A 7,418-nucleotide genomic window follows, 5' to 3' on the forward strand; every position below is an offset into this window, starting at 1 on the left:
CACTAAGAGTCCTTATTTTCCTTAAAAATTATGTGACTTGTTTACTCAGCAAGTATTTACAGGGCGACTACTAGTTGGCAGGGACTGAGTCCTTTATTAACCAGAGAACTTCAAACAACGTATCTGGTGATGCGTGGGAAAATAGGATTAGTTTACCTACTTATACAAGTTAAAATGATATTCACGTGCTCAAAAACTGAAAGTCACTGTAATTTCCACAAGTTATTTATTTCCCTTCAAGTCCAGGTGTAGTCAGTCCAGGGCTGGCCTGGCACTCCATGGCTTCAGGTTATCTTGCTGCTGTGCCTTCCTTGGCTCATAATTTTTACCCTATATATCAATATGAGTCCAAACTGGGGAGAGAGACCACATAGTGATCAAAGCAGGGTAAGCTTAAAATAGGAAATTTTTAAATATAACAGGATTGGAGTAACAAGGTATGGCTAGTAAGAAATAAAGCTGGCTCTAAAGAATACAGGAATAGCAAATATAATGTGTGTATAACATAATGGCAGATTATATTATATTATAATACAACATGATGTGATGTGATATTATATGACACGGCCACTGCACTAGGGCTGATATAAAGTATCCAAAGAAAACCCTCCTCCCCAATGTCCCCCAGCCAAGGACATGATCCAGATCTTATTGGAGAGAGGAAAGTCATAGCTCATACAATGAAAGGAAAGTTACTTGGTGCCATACTGGAGGAGTTTCTAAGTGTGTCCTCTGAAACTTGCCAGAAATCACCTCTCCCAGGTGCCAGAGTAAGTTGTTCACGGGAAGGTGTTTCATCAGAGACTTTCAGCTACAAAGCCACCTGAAGGAGGTTCTGGGGAACTACCTGGCTGACTGTTGGGTGGTGCTGGCTGCTGTGCACTGCTGTAAGTGTCCTGGCACTGGAGAAGCTGCAAGGCAGTTGTGTTTGCAGGCAGAGTTGTTGCTCATTGCAGGAGCTCCGTGTTAGGGGAGTCGTGTTCAGTAAGAGCCTGCGTGGGAACCTGCAAAAAGATTCTAGAATAGGGAGCAAACCCTTTCTTTCTGCAATATCTCTCTAGTACTCTACTATTAAAGCTTAACATTTTTGTCAGTTGAAAAAGGAAAAATATTTAAAAGGAACCATTGCATTTTCACAGAACAGGCAAAGAGGATAAATTTGGATGCAATAAATTGAAAACCATCATACATTGTGATCTAAAATTATAACTCAAACCTCAAACATCATACTCTTTTCCAAAACAACAGAAAAGAACAAGGGACAAAACTAAGGTTAACCCTTTAAGAACAATTCCTGTAATTCACATATGACACTTCTTGTTTTGTCCCACTGGCCAAAACGTAGACACATGGCCATATTTAGAAGCAGGGTTAGGATATTTAGTTTAAAGTAGTCCAGCTGAAATTCTTAATTTAAATATTAAAGACAAAGTGAGTAATTCATCCTGGCAGAAATCATTAGCTTCTGCCACATGCAAAGTTTTATGTTTCATTTGGGTTTGGTGGATGTTACAAGAAATAAATACAATTAATGAATCATCACATAATAATCAGTATGTTTGTTGACCTGTTATAAGAACATTCTCTTTTCTTCACCAACATTGAACTATTCTTTGACCTATGATTCTTTGACTTATGGTAGTTTGCACCTTCACTCAAATTTCACAACCCATTGCATTAACTCCCTGACATTTAGCAAAGCTGTTGATATCTACTTAGCAATGCTATATGGCAAGCAATTCCCTTTTCTCAAATATAACTGAAATCTCAGGCACTTTTCAAAAATTCAGACATACTGATGGCATTAAAAACAATAATAGAGATTCAAATCCTAGGAAATTGAAATGCCATTGGAAGATTCAGTGATATATAACATAACAAATATCTGATTTATTAATGAAAGGAGAAGACAATAAAATTGTTTGCAAGTATAGAGATGTCACTGACTTAAAAGACTTCAAGACTACTTGTAATACTTCACATTGTTCTGAATTGGCTTTGTAGCAGCCTTCATATTTATATTGTAATATAATACCGAGCTTTCACTATGGGTCAAACTGTTTTTGGTGTAAGGTATACATTAATAAACAAAAGAAAACAAGAAAGAACAAGAAAAGTTCTTTTCTTTCACAGAGCAGACGTTGTAGTGGGCTTGGGTGGGAGTACAGAAAAATTAAACAAACATATAGAATGCTACTACCAGTAATAAGAACAATGAATTTAAAAAATAGCACAATGGGAAGGGGTTTCATATATTGGAAGATTAAGGTGATATATGTGGAGAGATATAGGAAATGAGTGAGCAAGCCATGACGCTACCTGGAAAGAAAGGATTCCAGCAAAATGGGAGAGCATTGCAAATGCTGTCAGATGAGAGCCACTTTGCTATATTCAAGGACCAGGAAGAAAACCAATGTTGGTGGAGATGTAAGTCAGGAGGAACATACTAGAAGATGGAGTCAGAGAGATGCACAAACCAGGTCAGCCATGATAAGAACCATTCTGACACACATAAAAGACATACAATAACAAGAATTGCCCTCAATTTTCCACATACCTTTGCTGATGATTTAAAACTTATCCTCTCTTAAGTATCTGCCTTTCATGCTCATAAGTCATATGACTATTTTAGAGAACAGGGCTGGATTTATAAGGGGAGTTGGGTTAGCCATCAAATCAGAAAGAACTGTCTATGTCCTGGATGGCCAAGCTGCTGTCTGAAAACATTTGATGCAACAAGTGGCACTCCTAGATAATACCTGACTGCTAAGCTATACTAAATTCAAATATTTAGGTGAGATGATGATGTTTTACTTCTTATTTTTAGCCTGAAGAAGTAATTAAAACATTCACATACAGTGTTACTAAATTATTTTACAGATACTTCCTTTCCTGGCGGGCCTTAAGTAAAACTTTTCAAGCATCTTTAAATGAGTTTTGAGATATAAATTGTGTTACATTTTAATTAGGTAAGGTTAAAAGTAAGAGACAATAAGTGATATACATTTAGTCTTATATACAGTTTATGAAATATAGAAATTTGATTAAGAACCACAAGGATAGACAATCTGGAGATAACATTAGACCTAAAAAGAAATAGCATAATGTGTGGAGATGCTATAAGTCAGCCTTTCCAAACTTTGTAAAATTGGCTCCCAATAAGAAAGAAGTCAACTCTATAGAAAAAGATTCATAGAATTTCTGTCATTTTATATTATTGTAATTTTGCTATATACACATTAAAATATTAATGTATTTTATCTGGAATAATACTATTTTTCTTTCTGAGAGGATCAAATTAAACTATTGATTTCAAATTCTCAGGTTGCCATATTATCAAAATTTAGTAGTCTAAAAACCTGAAAAAGTACAGAGAGAATGAAAAGCTAAGCTTTAGGGAAAAAAAATGCTACTCTACCTACTTCTATTATAATATCTCCACAACTGTATTTGAAAAGAAATAACCGTTCTCACAAAGCACCAAAATGTGGGACTAGAATGCACTACTTTGAATTATGCCCCATGATGGTAATGCCTTGTGCTCTTGTTTATTGTTATGTTTATAGAGCTCTGTGCTCTAAACCTTTTTTAGTGGTTTTCTACTCTACCTGGCAGCAACAAGCTAGCTCAGACAGGGGATAATGAAGGCAACTCTTGATTCTTCAAATCTGTATTTGGAGACATAGTTTTTCTCCACTTTAGACAATCAGCCATTACTTTTTATCACTCAGGAATATTTGTGTGGTGATAATATTTTTTGTAGCTTTGATCTTTTTCTGGGTGCCATGATATAAACCCTTATTGTAGCTGGAGCCTTCAGGAATCCTAGAAAAGTAAAACTACAAAGTCTAGGTACACAATGATTTCATTTTCCTCATGTATCTTATCCAGTTCACAATAATCTCTTTACATCCAAGATATATTTAAGAAACTTTCTTTATCCCTGTAGCTCCAGTGTCAATAGTAGTTCCTCACATACAGTGACAGCCTAGCAATATATTTTTACATTAATTTTCATCATATTGTGTTATGTTACGTTTTCCCAATTTCAATAACTTCTCATTATGAACACTGGCTGTATGTTATTACCAGAGGAGAGGGAAAATTAGAGAGATAATGGAAGGAACATTACTAGTAGAGGCAAGGTGAGTGACCTGAAACTTTGATCTTATTGAAGAAAGAGAAAAATGAGTTATAGCAACTAGCACAATTCATCATTTTCCTACAAGCACTAAAAAATTAGGCTTTACCAAGTGGACTGTTGATTGCATCCTCCATACCATGCTTTTCTCTATGGGCTTCCACCACCACAACATTCATCTCTCTTGTTCTTGGAAACTCCACTTTTTAAAAATATATACATTTTTATGTGTATGGCTCCTCTTTTCTATCTACTTTTTAGTATCTGGTTTCCTGAAAATGTTTGTCTAAAGGTATTTCTTTTCTCTCATTCTTTCCTTTGTACTTTGTGCACCGATTATATTTGAGAATCATCCATAATTGTCTATTTCCATGGCTAATTTTCTTCTATCCTTTGGGTTCATTCTTCTAACACCTTCCAACTGGTTATTTCCAAATGAATGTTGTAGAGATTTTAAGACAATCTATTAAAAGTTAATTCTGTCTTTTTGTTTCATGACTTCAGAATGTACAGTTGTGTTCTCTGACTGGACTGCTATGGATTGATGGAGTGTTACTCTGATGAGAACAGTGATGTCCTCTCTAGGTCCAGTCTACTAATCCTCATTGTTCTCCAACCTTGACCATGCTCTCAGAGTTCCTTTAATACCTAGACTGTCACCTAACATGAAAAGGTATTACTGTTAAATTTTCAGTTGTGTGTCTAGGGACTAGGTGGAATCATCCAATGCAGGATCTTCTCCAATCTGCACTAAATAAAGTTTCCATTGCCTTTAGGGAAAAGGAAATAAAAATAAACAGAAAATTAAGCATGTTTTAGCTTTTTAAATGGAGTGTTACATAAAAATAAGAACTTTAAGAGATCATTTAAATCACAAATTTGAGGACTAACTAGTATTTAATGTACAAAAGACTGATTTCACCAATCAAGTATCACTCTATAACTTATGCTATAAAATTTCTCATTCTATAAGTATGTATATTGAAGAGTTAGCTATAAACATTTATTTTACCTAATGTCAACATAGGAAACATTTCTTAAGTGATTGAAAATTGATCATGCAAGGCCAACGCATAGCCCATTAGCCATTTAACAGTTTTCTTTAGTAATGCCTCAGTAATCTTTAAGAATTGAAGTAAATGCCAGATTATTTAACATTAAAAATTCTGAAATGGTATCATATATTTTCGTTGAAAATAAATGGTAATAGATCAAATGCTTCTATGTAATAACCACTCTGTGAGTGTGATAAGTACAAATATTTTTTAGTATACTATTAGGAACATTTATCTTATACAGTATAGCACATATAGAAGGAAAGTTACATAAGGAAAATTGCATGGATACATGTGTCACCCATTGCAATGCTATAATAATTTAGGTAGATCTCTTCCAGGAAGCATTTATTGGCCAACAGAAACACTGCAAAAATCATGTGGTGTAATGGCTACAGAAATTTGCCATGAATCGAAGCATAGTTAGATTGCTCACATCTTATTTAACAGGATGCCTGGCTGAGCAAAGCTGTGGTGTTAGTGTATCTGGAAAGTTGAGTTAAGAAGCACACTTTTCCTCAGTATGTGTTTAAATAAATAGTAGACATGGGAACTTTTTAGTCCAAGTTCATTTTCTTGCACTAAAAATGAAAGAGGCAGTGAACTTGCAAGTGTCCCTTTCTGTACCTTCTATGTGTTTTACTTCTAATATCTTACACATAGGGAACCTTACTTGACAATTATTGGAGCCATTTTGCCCTAATACTCAGAAGTTCCTAGGAGTTTACATTACCCTGAGGGAACTTTTAATCAATGATTAACTACTTAGGAGCGTGAAAACTCCTCTCCCTTGGTCTTAACAGGGAAAAACACTGAGGCATAATTACACCCTATACTCCCCTGTGGAATCATTATGAGGCCGAGACATTGGCTGAATATTTGTTTTGGCTTCTTCCCCTTTCTTCTCTTGTATCTCTTACCTTTTAACAATTTTCTATTTGGAACACTTGCTTATTAAATCGATTGTATACTAATCTTCATCTCCAGAATCACTTCTGACATGTATCTGTGTTTTTGGTTTATTTTAGGGCAGAGGCAACTGGTTGTGCAAGAAAAGGGAGAGGATCCTAGAAAGCATAGGATGGTAACTGTCCCTACCTACCCTCTTGAACTGATATAGAACTCCAAAAGACTTAAGCTTTTGGAGAAGATGTTATTTTATGAGATACTTTTTGAGATTCTGAGTAATGTCCATACTTTTGAGACCTAGGTGACAAATTTTCAGAGCAAAGTTAGGGAGAGGAACAATCTCCAAATTCTTGTGCCAAGCTCAGTAATGCTTGAATACCTGGAGTACTATTGATAATTCACAATTGCAAAGATGTGGAAACAACCCAAGTGTTCATCAACACATGAGTGGATTAATAAAATGTGGTATATGTATATCATGTAGTACTACTCAGCCCCCATATCATTGTTGATCTAGCACCTCTTGTATTATCCTGAGTGGAGCTGGAGCCCATTCTACCAAGTGAAGTATCACAAAAATGGAAAAACAAGCACCACATGTACTCATACCATCAAATTATTATTAATTGATCATCACTTATGTGCACATATAGTAGTAACATTCATCTGGTGTTGGGCAGGTGGGAGGGGGCAGAGGGGTTGGGTATATTCATACCTAATGGGTATGGTGTGCACTGTCTGGTGGATGGCATGGTTGAAGCTCTGACTCTGGTGGGGGAAAGGCAGTATATGTAACCTAAACATTTGCATGCCCTTAATATGCTGAAATAAAACAAGTAAAATAATAATTAAAAAAAACAACAAAAATAATTAAATCAACCTATCCAGAGAAGTGTCCTTTGAAATTAGTATGAATGTAGTATAGTTGATTTTCCATTTGGCTTGGATGATTTGGGGTTTTAATTTCTTCCCATATGACTTGTTTTAAATTTATTTCAGCAGATTCTCATGTGAGCAATTTGGTTGAATGATAGGTAAATGCACTAAACATCCTAGTTCTCTTCAAGATGACATATTTTCTCTATTGTATTTTCAGTGGTCTTCAAATTTTGAACACAGTAATTTTAAAGATCTTTGAATTTTTCTGTGTTTTTGTGTGTGTGCATGTGCTCCTGTGATAAATGACATATTCAAGGGACAAATGGAGGAAGTATTGATTTAAAAAAATGAGATTCATAAGATAATATTTTAATATGGATTGTGTTTGAAGTAGCAATATCAATGTGCTTTGCTCATGATATTAGTTATTTGTT

This window comes from Microcebus murinus, chromosome 3, assembly GCF_040939455.1.
Source record: "Microcebus murinus isolate Inina chromosome 3, M.murinus_Inina_mat1.0, whole genome shotgun sequence".
NCBI classification, from domain to species: Eukaryota; Metazoa; Chordata; class Mammalia; order Primates; family Cheirogaleidae; genus Microcebus; species Microcebus murinus.